This window comes from Oncorhynchus clarkii, chromosome 23 (genome assembly GCF_045791955.1).
Source record: "Oncorhynchus clarkii lewisi isolate Uvic-CL-2024 chromosome 23, UVic_Ocla_1.0, whole genome shotgun sequence".
Taxonomy (NCBI): Eukaryota; Metazoa; Chordata; class Actinopteri; order Salmoniformes; family Salmonidae; genus Oncorhynchus; species Oncorhynchus clarkii.
The window spans coordinates 29,248,235-29,261,692 of record NC_092169.1 but is presented as its reverse complement, the minus strand read 5'-3'; the positions used below and the strand labels follow the sequence as shown (position 1 = coordinate 29,261,692).

General features: G+C 43.0%; 1 pseudogene; it reads right to left on the bottom strand.

The window, feature by feature from the left end:
• Nucleotides 1-6,085: 6,085 nt before the first annotated feature.
• On the bottom strand, nt 6,086-8,707 carry LOC139381268 (uncharacterized; annotated as a pseudogene).
• Between the last annotated feature and the right edge of the window lie 4,751 nt (nt 8,708-13,458).

The window sequence follows — 13,458 nt, the reverse complement described above, 5'->3', positions numbered from 1 at the left end:
TGTGATGTTCGGATGTACTGATTCTGTGCAGGTGTTATTACACGTGGCCTGACACTGCGAGGACGATCAGCTGTCCATCTTGTCTCCCTGTAGCGCTGTCTTAGGCGTCTCACAGTATGGACATTGCAATTTATTGCCCTGGCCACATCTGCAGTCCTCATGCCTCCTTGCAGCATGCCTAAGGCACGTTCACACAGATGAACAGGCACCATGGGCATCTTTCTTTTGTGTTTTTCAGAGTCAGAGAAAGGCCTCTTTAGTGTCCTAAGTTTTCATACCTGTTTTTATACCGGACCTTAATTGCCTACCGTCTGTATGCTGTTAGTGTCATAATGACCATTACACTGGTGCATGTTCATTAATTGTTTATGGTTCATTGAACAAGCATGGAAAACAGTGTTTAAGCCCTTTACAATGAAGATCTATGAAGTTATTTGGATTTGCATGAATTATCTTTGAAAGACAGGGTCCTGAAAAAGGGACGTTTCTTTTTTTGCTGAGTTTACATGATATCATAATATGTGTTATTTCATAGTTTTGATGTCTTCACTATTATACTACAATGTAGAAAATAGTAAAAGTAAAGAAAAAGCCTTAAATGAGTACTCCTTCCAGGGTTTTTCTTTATTTTTACTATTTTGTTACATTGTTTACGGAAGACATACTGAAGACAGGTGCCCACCTGTGCTAATTAGCCATCTAGTGTGCTCCGGACCACCCGTGTAAGAGTAACTGGGGAAAAGTGTAGTTCGTCAACTGGAAGCACACACAGCTTATGGATCTGTGCAAAACTACTACAGTAAGTGTATATTTTTTATTTGAAAGATTCTCATTCTCAGTTTCTAAAAAACATTTCGCAAGCAATGATTATTGAAGTTTCTAAACGTTAATACACAGCATCTTAATTGTAGTTCACACACAGCCAACCGTGGGCTAAGCTAACCACTGAACATCTAACGGATAAGAAAACTTTGAGAGCTAAATTAGAGTAAGATGCATAGAACTCTACCTCTATCCTTATCCTAGTTGCCTAGTTGTTGTACTTTTTTAGACTGTCAGCATTTCTAGCTCATAAACTACAATCCTTTGCTGTGATGATTTATTTGATTCATTCTTGTTTTTACCTTTTGTCTCCCATAATCTATTCAACTCTCTCCTGTGTCCTGCTCCCAGAGATCAACCAACTGCTATTCACCAAGCATGGACTCAGCTGATTCACTCACCTGTGAGGAGAGCCATCCTACTGCAGTTTGAACTAGACCTGCCGTCACTATTACACATTGAGACCCCATATGCATTTGCCTGTTGTTTTCTCTTTGTAGGTTTTGTTATACAAAGTATAACCAGTCAAGAGAGTTTTAGCGTTTAAGAGCACCAACTACAGATACACATGCTTGTTAGAGCATCTCAAAGACTTAATTCAATATAGAATCAGTTTGACAAGGTGAAAAACAGATTGTTTTACTATTGTAACATGCAGTGATGAGAATGATATTGTCCCCGTCAATTCTCTCTCTCAACATCGGTTGGCTACATTGGTGACCAGGGTGAGATCCTTTAGATACACCTATGGAATCTGGGCACACAAATGCTCCTAGAGAGAGGGGGGAATACTGAAGTATGCGTTGATGACAGTTCTACTGTTTCCATCAGAGGCTCAGGCTTTTGGCATATGGTAATGCATTCATTTCTGGACTGCAACATTGTAAGATTGTGAGCCCCCCCACGACACAAAATTTTGATACTTCAAATACTGCCTGAAACACCTTTGTTTTTTGTCTCCATACTCAAATGGGAAAACACTAAATGTAGCTAGGTTTCCATCCAATTGGTAACAGGTTTAAATGCAAATATTCTAAAATCCACAATAAAGAAAATATGGGTATTTCCCCAACAGTGGTGTTTTCACCAAACTGACTTGTGCGGATGAAAATCAGTAAGTGATGACATAGTACTGAGTAAAAAATCTAAAGTTCAATGTGTTCCATCATATTTTCAACTTTACTGATCATTTTATCACAAAAACTGTTGTGGTAAACAGCAAATGTGCCTACTCTGGTATTGGCACGTGCAACAGCTCACAGATACAGTTAGATTATTATGGATAAGAGCAAGAAAATATGTATTTGTTGTCATGACGTTGGCCTCTTTGAGTATACCAACCCCATCCCCCTCTCTCCCTTTCCTCCTTCAACTAGGCTGCTGTGGTCAGAGGTCGTAAATTCCTGAGAATACCTCATGGACACACAGTTACAGAGAGTAGTTTTTCATGGAGACAAAGGAAATCCTTCCACCTCACAGAACTTGAGTTAAGAAAAAATGTCATGTTACAGAGAAAGTGTAAAAGATCGGTGACTAATCCAGCTACGAACTGGTCCGTTTGTCACAACTTGGGAAGCTCAAGAGAGATGGTGTGGCCACATTACCATAACGCTGTTTATATAATAGCCCAAGATATGACATCTAATTGTTGTATAAGATGAATGAATGAGTATGATACTGTTTGTATAATTGGGTAATATGATTGTGGAGTGTTTAATGAAGAAAAATTCAATTCCCTTTTGATTTGAACTAAATCAGAGGACCGCCATTGAGCCCAGTTAGGGTCAGACATCCTGGGAAAGCCCTCTTCTGCCATTCCGAATAAAACCCAACTTTGAGAAATGATCAGCAGACCGAGTTTACCTCAATTACGAGATGGCTAAAGGTTGCAGACCAAGCTTACCTCAATTACGAGATGGCTAAAGGTTGTAGAATATTTTAACCATACCACGTGGTTAAACTCTTAGACTATCGATACCGACAGAATGAGAATAAATATTTGATATTAATTACTAGTCTGCAGCTAGGAATTCGGTATCATTGAATGCGAAGAACGACAACCGCCGAAACATCCATTCTATAACGAATGTCACTTTGAACTATCCCCTCTAACCAAGACAGAGAGAGAGAGGGAGAGAGACGGACAATTCTACGAAAGACACAAACTTTTCACCAGCGATCAAGACGACACACTGAGCGTAAATATATATATTGATTGCAATTGTTCCCAAATGAATGAGCGTTCATGTGTAAAGGATTAGCATTTTAATTGTTATAATTAACTTTGTGGTGACTTCTTAGTTGACCCCCCATTTCTCCTTTGTCTAACAAGCCGCCATGCAGGTTCAGCCACTAGGGCATATTCTCCTATCATTTCATGTAACCACATTTACCAAGTTTGTTTGTTTGTTTTGCATTTCTGTGAATTACTTAGTTAGTAATAAATAAATGATTTAAGACAATTGATGTAAGACTGGGTTCGTGCAGATAACCAACAATTTACGACGTTTGGAATGAGACTAACCTGAGGTAAAATAAATAAATCATTAATCAGAAGACTATTGGTCAGATATGAAAATATCTGAAAGGTTATACTGGGAAATTATAACTTTTTAATCTGAATACTTTCCTTGGTGCCCCAACTTCCTAGTTAATTACAGTTACATGATTATTCAGTTTAATCGAGTAACTAATTACAGAGAATCTTTGATAAAAACTATCAGTCTTCAGTTAATGATAGTAAAGACACGACATTGTCAAACGGCACACAAGCATCGATCACGTCACCAGAATAAGACCCTCTAGCTGGTATCAAGGTAAGACCCAAGTGCAGACTGTGTGAAGTAACAATGTTTATTATAACAACAGGAGCAGGCAAACGACAGGTCAAGGCAGGCAGGGGTCGATAATCCAGAGTAGGAGGAAAGGTACAGGACAGCAGGCAGGCAGAGTTCAGTAATGCAGAGGGTGAGTAAAGGTACAGGACAGCTGGCAGACTCAGGGACAGGCAGAGTGGTTAGGCGGGTGGGTACAGGGTCAGGACAGGCAAGGGTCAAAGGGTGTAGACAAGCACAAGGGCAGGTGAAACAGATTAGGGCATGACACCCTCGATAATTATTGGAAAGCACCAAGATCACGGTGTGCTTTCACCACCCAGTGAAGTCATCATAGATTATTGAATCTGTAGTTTAATAAATTGCATGGTTTCCCGAGTCGTAGCGGGAGGACCTCACACCATATCATCACGTGACTCCACGTTAACTTCAATATCATCGTGATTATACCAATATTTGCGCATAAAGGCGTTTGCACCGCCATTTCTCGCATAATTAATTTTACAAACACAAAAAGATCCCACCATGTCGAATTAACAAATGATCTGTCTACATTTACAACACTGTATCGAGACTTCCTGTTTCCATCACAGATGTCGATTTTTTTTTTTTACAGTATGACTTTACTGGAATAAGAACTGTGGATGGAAACGTGGTTAGTGATGTTCTTTCTTGTTTGAATGTATATGCATGAAACGTACATTATTAGAAAACAAGTCTCACACTCAGTCATAGTTAGTTGTAGATTAATGAATTGGCAAGAATGAAGGTTCAGAAGAAAGTTAGCCTGATCATTTAAACCACTTAAATATACAGTGCATTCGGAAAGTATTCAGACCCCTTGACTTTTTCCACATTTTGTTACGTTACAGCCTTATTCTAAAAATGATTAAATTATTTTTTACCCTCATCAATCAACACAAAATACCCCACAATGACAAAGGGAAAACAAATTTACATAAGTATTCAGACCCTTTGCTATGAGACTTGAAATTGAGTTCAGGTGCATCCTGTTTCCATTGATCATCTTTGAAATGTTTCTTCAACTTCGTTGGAGTCCACCTGTGGTAAATTCAATTGATTGGACATGATTTGAAAAGGCACACACCTGTCTATATAAGGTCCCACATTTGACAGTGCATGTCAGAGAAAAAACCAATACATGAGGTAGAAATAAATGTACTTAGAGCTCAGAGACAGGATTGTGTCGAGGCATAGATCTAGGGAACAGTACCAACAAATTTCTGCATCATTGAAGGTCCCCAAGAACACTGTGGCCTCCATCATTCTTAAATGGAAGAAGTTTGGAACCACCAAGACTCTTCCAAGAGCTGGCCGCCCGGCCAAACTGAGCAATCGGGGGAGAAGGGCCTTGGTCAGGAAGGTGACCAAGAACCCGATGTTCACTCTGACAGAGCTCCAGAGTTCCTCTGTGGAGATGGGAGAAACTTCCAGAAGGACAACCATCTCTTCAGCACTCCACCAATCAGGCCTTTATCGTAGAGTGGCGAGATGGAAGCCACTCCTCAGTAAAAGGCACATGACAGCCTGAAGTTTGCCAAAAGGCACCTAAAGGACTCTCAGACCATGAGAAACCAGATTCTCTGGAGCGGGGACCCTCGCAGCGGGCCCCGGACTGAAGATCATCGTAGAGGGCGCCACTGGACGGAAAGGCGCCTCTGGACTGAGTAGCGGCTCTGGCAGCTCAGGACAGGAGGGAGATTACAGCATCGCCGGCTTGACAGCCGTCTCTGGCGGCTCCTGGTTGTCTGACGGCTCTGGCGGATCCGGGCGGGAGGGGGACTCTGGCGGATCCGGACGGGAGGGGGACTCTGGCGGAACCGGACGGGAGGGGGACTCTGGCGGATCCGGACTGGTAGGTTCCGGACTGCGACCCGTCGTGGTAGGTTCCGGACTGCGACCCGTCGTGGTAGGTTCCGGACTGCGACCCGTTGTGGTAGGTTCCGGACTGCGACCCGTCGTGGGAGGTTCCGGTCTGCGGCCCGTCCTGGGAGGTTCCGGACTGCGGCCCGTCCTGGGAGGTTCCGGTCTGCGGACTGTTGCTGGACGCTCTGGACTGGGTACTTTTGCAGGACGCTCTGGACTGGGTACTGTAGCCGGACGCTCTGGACTGGGTACTGTCGCCGGACGCTCTGGACTGGGTACTGTCGCCGGACGCTCTGGACTGGGTACTGTCGCCGGACGCTCTGGACTGGGTACTGTCGCCGGACGCTCTGGACTGGGTACTGTCGCCGGACGCTCTGGACTGGCGAGGCTCTCTGTAGGCCTGGTCCCGGCACTGGTGGTACTGGGCCGAGGACACGCACCTCAGGGCGAGTGCGGGGAGGAGGAACAGGGCGTACTGGACTGCCGAGGCGCACTATAGGCCTGGTGCCGGCACTAGTGGTACCGGGCTGGGGACACGCACCTCAGGGTGAGTGCGAGGAGCAGGAACAGGGAGTACTGGACCCTGGAGGCGCACTGGTGGCCTGGTGCCGGCAATGGTGGTACCGGGCTGGAGACATGCACCCCATGGCAAGTGCGGTGAGGAGGATCAGGGCGTACAGGGCTCTGGAGACGCACAGGAAGCCTGGTGCGTGGTGTTGGCACTGGTGGTACTGGGCTGGAGATACGCACCCCAGGGCGAATGCGGTGAGGAGGAACAGGGCGTACAGGGCTCTGGAGACGCACAGGAAGCCTGGTGCGTGGTGTTGGCACTGGTGGTACCGCGCTGGGGACACGCACCCCAGGGCGAGTGCGGTGAGGAGGAACAGGGCGTACAGGGCTCTGGAGACGCACAGGAAGCCTGGTGCGTGATGTTGGCACTGGTGGTACTGGGCTGGGGACACACACCTCAGGGCGAGTGTGGGGAGCAGGCACAGGACGTACTGGGCTGTGGAGGCGTACTGGAGGTCTGGAGTGTAAAGCTGACACAACCTGTCCTGGCTGGATGCTCAATCTAGCCCGGCCAATGCGAGGAGCTGGAATATAGCGCACCGGGCTAGAAATGAGCACTGGAGACACCGTGCGCATCTCTGCATAACATGGTGCCTGACCAGTTACACACTCCACATGGTAAGCACGAGGACTTGGCTCAGGTCTCCTACCTGACTTAGCCAATCTCCTCGTGTACCTCCTCCCAAAAATGTATTACCGGGCTGCCTCTCGGGCTTCCGTGCTAGCCGTGTACCCTTATATCTTCGCCGTTCCTCCATTCTCCTGTATCCCTCCTCGCACTGTTCCAAAGAATCCCATGCAGGCTCTGGCACTCTCCCTGGATCGATCGACCAACTCTCAATCTCCTCCCAGGTTGTTACCCATTCGTCCTTCTCCCGGGTCCATTTCTCCATTAAGCGCTGTTCCTCCCAATCACGCTGCTTGGTCCTTTTATGGTGGGTTATTCTGTCACATTCGTCGTAGTGAGAAGACCAAGGCGCAGCGTGAATATAATACATGTTCAATTTGAATGAAGACGGATACTAAACAAACTACACAAACAACAAAACGAACATGAAGCTATACTACAAACGTGCAGACACAGGCAACTAGACATAGACAATAACCCACGAAATACCCAAAGAAGATGGCTGCCTAAATATGGTTAATTGAGAACCAATCTAGGCAACCATAGACATACATAAACACCTAGATGGAAAACAACCCCATAAACCTACAAAACCCATAGACAGTACAAAATACATACATCACCCATGTCACACCCTGACCCAACCAAAATATGTAAAGAAAACAAAGAACACTCAGGTCAGGGCGTGACAGATCTGAAATACCAATAAACCTACATGACTATACTGTAAAAATTGCCTACTTTACTTCACAGTTGCACACTTATGACACTACCTGTGATGTGGAGAGAAAAAAAACGTACCATTGAACTCGGCTTCGAAAAGCAGCTGATACATTTTAACCTTGACTGCTGATTTTCTTTGCTGAGGCAGCCTCTTCAGTGTTGGCACCAGGCTCATGGCAAAGAGGGTCTCTTCATCCTCCTTCCTGTGAGCATCAGGTTGGGCTGCATCTCTCTCGACGGCTTGGAGGAGAGCCTCTGCTGAAATGAGTTGAGTGGATCCGGGGGCTGGTACCTCCGATGACGCCTAGTGTGACGTTGTTCCTCTTCGTTTCTCTCTCTGTTTCTCTCCACGGCCACATCCTGTTCAACAAGGTCCTCAGTGGTCACTTCCGTGAGGTTCATAATAATCTCAGGTGGTCCTAGATCCAGAGGTGCTTCCTCCATTTCATCATCTTCCATGGCTGCACCAGTGGTGGTCATGCTCGTGGATGATGTTGTAGAGGGTCTCACTCCACCGGTGGAGGTGATGGTCGCATTTTTAGGTGACGTTGAGGGTCTTGATGCACCGGTGGCGACAACACTTGTGGATGACGTAGTAGAGGGTCTGGCTGTAAAATTACCACTCGTTGCCCTAGGCACAATAAATGGATCCAGAAAAGAAAGAATGTGGCAGAAGCGCCAAGGCTGCTGGCCTGAAGCTGCTGACCCAGACCTCTTATCTTTCTCTGCCCTTCTCTCTCTCTGATACCTGTCCCTGAGTCCTCTCCACTTCCTCCTACAGTATTCTTCTACATAGACATGAACATGATAAGCCAAACCATTACCTAGCATAACTATAGTTATTGGATAGCTATCATGGACATGTCACCTACTGTACACAGACACACAGTTATCTGACCAAATTATCAGGGGTACAGTAGTATCTACCATTTATCTAGCATACACACTCACACTCTTTCAAACATGATTATTTGGTGAAGTTATCAGGGGTAGTAACTAGCATAATTTATTTGACTATTTCTTTCACACACACACACAGACCTCATTGGCTAGGTTAGCAATCTAGGTTAGCTAGTTAGCGACATCTAGCACAAGCTCACTACTAAACTGACCTGACAATCCTACTATCGTGAGCACTTGTCTCCAAGCAGCATTTCTTTGTGTTTATGTCCCTGTAGCTGTCAGCAGTTGTGTCAAAAATACATGGTTTTGAGGATACTGCGAAAATGATTCTCTCCTCCATGTGTCCAACCGCATGCGACCATTTGCAAAAGGTACCTGCATCAGTATAGTTGCCTAGCTGCGCAAAATGTTACGCAGGAGTTTTACAACTCCCAAGCCTGTTGGATGAATCTGCCATTGTGTTTGCAGGTTTGAGGAAAAATGCCTTTTATAAACATGTCATGCAATTCTATGTCATTTTACATATTAGCTGAATATTTTTAATACCACACATACTGTATTACCAAAATTACAGGCTAAGATAGGCCTATGTGTTCATCTTATCACATTTCTCTAATGCCAAATCAGCATCAATTGTTTGCATCAAAACTGTCCCTGTTCGCAAATAATTAAATCTGAGAGGTCATTAGGAATCTGAGCATGGTACTTTCAAAAGTTAGGCATACCTTTCCACCACAGACAGAGTAGGCCTACCGACGCAGATAAGAGTAAGTTTTAACTGCTGGCTATTCTTCTTCCGTTGCTTTACACAACGAGAGAAGGTCACAAGTGTTTCCCCAAAAGCTGTCCAGGTTTAATAATATTATATTGTATAGAAAGTGAATAGCTTAATCAATTGATAGTTACAAAATTAGATTACTTCCCAATTAAAGTCACATTTTTGTCTCCTCAGCCTCTGAATGTCAAAGAAACTAAACAATATACACTGAGTGTACAAAACAGCTATTTTCATGACAGACTGACCAGGTGAATCCAGGTGAAAGCTATGATCCCTCATTGATGTCACCTGTTCAATCCACTTCAATCAGTGTAGATGAAGAGGAGGAGACAGGTCAAAGAAGGATTTTTAATCCTTGAAACAATTGAGACATGGATTGTGTATGTGTGCCATTCAGAGGGTGAATGGGCAAGACAAAATATTTAAGTACCTTTGAATGGGATGTGGTAGTAGGTGCCAGGCACAACCGGTTAGTGTGTCAGGAATGGTTTACCATCCAAAGGACATCTAGCCAACTTGACACAACTGTGGGAAGCATTGGAGTCAACATGGGCCAGCATCCCTGTGGAACGCTTTCAACACCTTCTAGTCCATGTCCAGACGATCTGAGGCCATTCTGAGGGCAAAAAGGGATGCAACTTAATATTAGGAAGGTATTCCTAATGTTTTGTACACTTAGTACAGAGGGTTCTACATGGAACCCAGAAGGGTTCTACCTCGAACCAAAAAGGGTTCTCCTCTGGGGACAGCTGAAAAACCCTTAAAGGTTCTAGATAGCACGAGTGTACTTATTTCAGACTTAAATTTGGCATCACCTGATTTTACATTACTTTGTGTTTTTTTATAAGGCCAGATTCAAAAGCTTCATTAAATAATTCTTACAGATGAATTTCAGGGTCCTAAAAAAGAAAACAAATGTCATCACTATTTTAAAACAAAGGTGTTAATAGGGCAGTACATTTTGTACAGAAAATGCATGTATTCAGTGGAATGCACTGTACTCTGGCATTAGAGGTCAGCCACATCTCTCCTTTGATAGAGAACTAACTGAGTCATTGGATTATCATATAATTTTCAATAATCATTTCAACACCAAGACCCATTGTCTTGTCCTGTGAGTCTGACAACAATTGTAAGCATTTTATTTTTTTCCTTTTCTGAAATGTGTATGTGTGTGAGAGAGAGAGAGAGAGAGAGAGAGAGAGAGGTTAACTGTGGGGTTCTTTATAATTTGGCTTATTGAACAGGTCATTCAGAATCTATGTTTGAAGTTGTTGAGTGGTATGGCGGTTGTTTGGCATACACTAGATGCATGTGTTCCAGAGTAGAGAGACCCACAGTAGCTACTGTAATTAAAAACTGCCGGTGTCTGCTGTGGCAGGTGGGAAGGTGGAAATTACCTGAATGTCTTGTATTGTATTTATATTGTATTGGCTTTTGAATCAAGGTGACATAAGTGGATTATTTTTGTATATATTTCTTTACAACATTCTTTGTAGATTTAATCGCTCAAAGTTCATCTCAAAGTCCACATGATTGATGCATTTATCAGTTTCAATTATATTTGTTGGGGAGTGGGGGGAGACCCCCACTGCTAGGATTCACCTTCTGGTTCTGGGCTAATTCACCAATGTCCTCAAATCCTAGCAACGCCCCTGGTAGATGGGTTTTGGAATGAGCTAGTCAGACCTAATCCCAATTGAAATGCTATGGCAGGATTTGAAATGAGCAGTTCATGCTTGAAAGCCCACAAATGTTGATGAGTTACAGCAGTTCTGCATGGAAGGGAGGGCCAAAATTCCTTCACAGCGACGAGAGAGACTGATCAACAACTACAGGAAGTGTTTGGTTGGAGTCATTGCAGCTACAGATGACAAAACCAGTTATAGAGTGTAAGGGTCAATTACTTTTTCACACAGCTGCATTGGGTGTTGCCTAACTTTGTTTATGAAATAAGTATGTAATTGTTGTGTTATTTGTTCACTCAGTTTCCCTCTATCTAATATTAGGTTTTGGTTGAAGATCTGGTAACATTCAGTATCAAAAATATGCAATGCGTTTTAGGTTATTGTCCTGCTGAAAGGCGGATTTGTCTCCCAGTAGCTTGGTTTCCATTCATTTGGCAACAGATTTCCATGTGAATATTCAAATAAAGAGAATATGCACATTTTCCAACCAGTGGTGTGTTTCCATCAAACTTGTTGCAGATAAAACAATCTGTGTGTGATGACGTACTGCACACAATTTACTTTTCACTTAAGTTTTTATGTACCAAATATTTTTTTAAGTTCAATGTGTTTCCATTGCATTTTCAACAAAAACTATTGCATTAAATAGCAAATGTGCGTACTCTGGTCTTTGTACGTGCGCTCTAACCATCAGCCCGCAGATACACTGCAGGTAGGTTGTGCGGGTAGGCTCATCTACATGATGAAATCATTATGGATAAGAGCAAGAGTATTTGTATTTGTCAAACGGCAGTCAAGTATCGATCATCATGTCACCAGAATACGACTCTATATTTATTAAGGAGCGTCAAGATCACCACGCACTTTCACCACCCTGTGAAGTTCATCATCATTTATTTTATCTGTAGCCTAATAAACTGCATGATTTCCAGAGTCGTAGTGGGAGTACCACACACCATGTCATTGCGTGACTCCAAGTTTACTTCGATATGTTGGTTGTTATATCAATATTTGTGCATAAAGGCATTTCCACCTCCATTTCTTGCATAATTCATTTTACCGACACAAAAAGGTCCCACCATGTCAAATGAACAAATGATCTGTCAGCCTTTATAAAATTGTACCGAACTTCCTGTTTGTATCACAGGTGTCTTGATTTAAAAAAAATACGGTTTGACTTTACTTGCAAAAAAAACGTGGAAATGTGGTTAGTGTCTGTTGGAAAGCAGACTGAACCAGGTTTTCCTCTATGACTTTGCCTGTGCTCTATTCCTTTTCTTTTTATCCTAAAACACGTCCTAGTCCTTGCCTATGACAAGCTCACCCATAACATGATGGAACTACCAACATGCTTGAAAATATGAAAAGTGGTACTGAATGATGTGTTGTGTTGGATTTGCCACAAAAATAATGCTTTGTATTCCGGACCAAAAGTGAATTTCTTTGCCAAAGTTTTTGCAGTATTACTTTAGTGCTTTGTTTTGGATGCATATTAGAGAAATAGTTTTTTTCTCTACAGCCTTCCTTCCTTTCATTCTGTAATTTACAGTAGTATTGTGGAGTAACTACAATGTTGTTGATCCATCCTCTGTTTTCCATCCTCTGTCACAGCCATTTAACTCTGTAACTGGTTTAAAATCCCCTTTGGCCTTATGGTGAAATCCCTGAGACGTTTCCTTCCTCTCCGTCAACTGAGTTAGAAAGGATGCCTGTATCTTTGTAGCGACTGGGTGTATTGATACACCATCCAATGTGTAATAATAATTTCACCATGCTCAAAGGGATGTCTGCCTTTATTTTATTTTATTTTTTTACCCATCTACCAATAGACGCTCTTCTTTAAAAGGCATTGGAAAACCTCCCTTGTCTTTGTAGTTGAATCTGTGCTTCAAATTCACTGCTCGATTGAGGGACCTTACAGTTAATTAAATTCAGGCTGTAACATGACAAAATGTGAAAAAAGTCAAGGGGTGTGAATACTTTCTGAAGGCACTGTACACACAATTAACCATCATGAGTAGGCCTAAGGAACTAAGAAAATACTTGAAAATAACCCCTATTTAATCTCTAGGGAAAAAATCGACGGAAATTGATGGTTTGCTGTATGGATCAGATGAGATGGAGGTTATTACCACTAAATAAATTATTTGGAAAAGTTCTGGTGTGCCACATAATCTTTTATCCCATCAAGTTGTGTCACAGTTTGGGAACCACTGCAATTTATGTTAGGAGTACAGTCAAGAATGTGGACATTGTGGCCTTTATAGCTATGGTGATTAATGGCACTGCCAAGATGGAGAGGAAGTCCAGGAAAATATATACAGTATCATTGTGGATGTGAGTTCCATAGAGTATTTTCACAAGCTGTACCACCTTCGCAGGTCATAGAGTCTGTGAAGGGAGATATGAAGATTTGAGGTAAGAAAGCAGTGGGAGCTCTGGGGTTTTTGGTTTTGTCAATGTATTTGTTTTATTGTTTTATTTTGGGTTGGTTAAGTACATTTTCCCTATCACGTATTGGTTTTATTTTTTCCCTTGGTTTTTTTCAACCCCGTCCAGTTAGCGGCGGTAATACACCATTTTGGTTTGTAGTCTGCCATAAAACTCACAGAAGAAGAAGAAAAT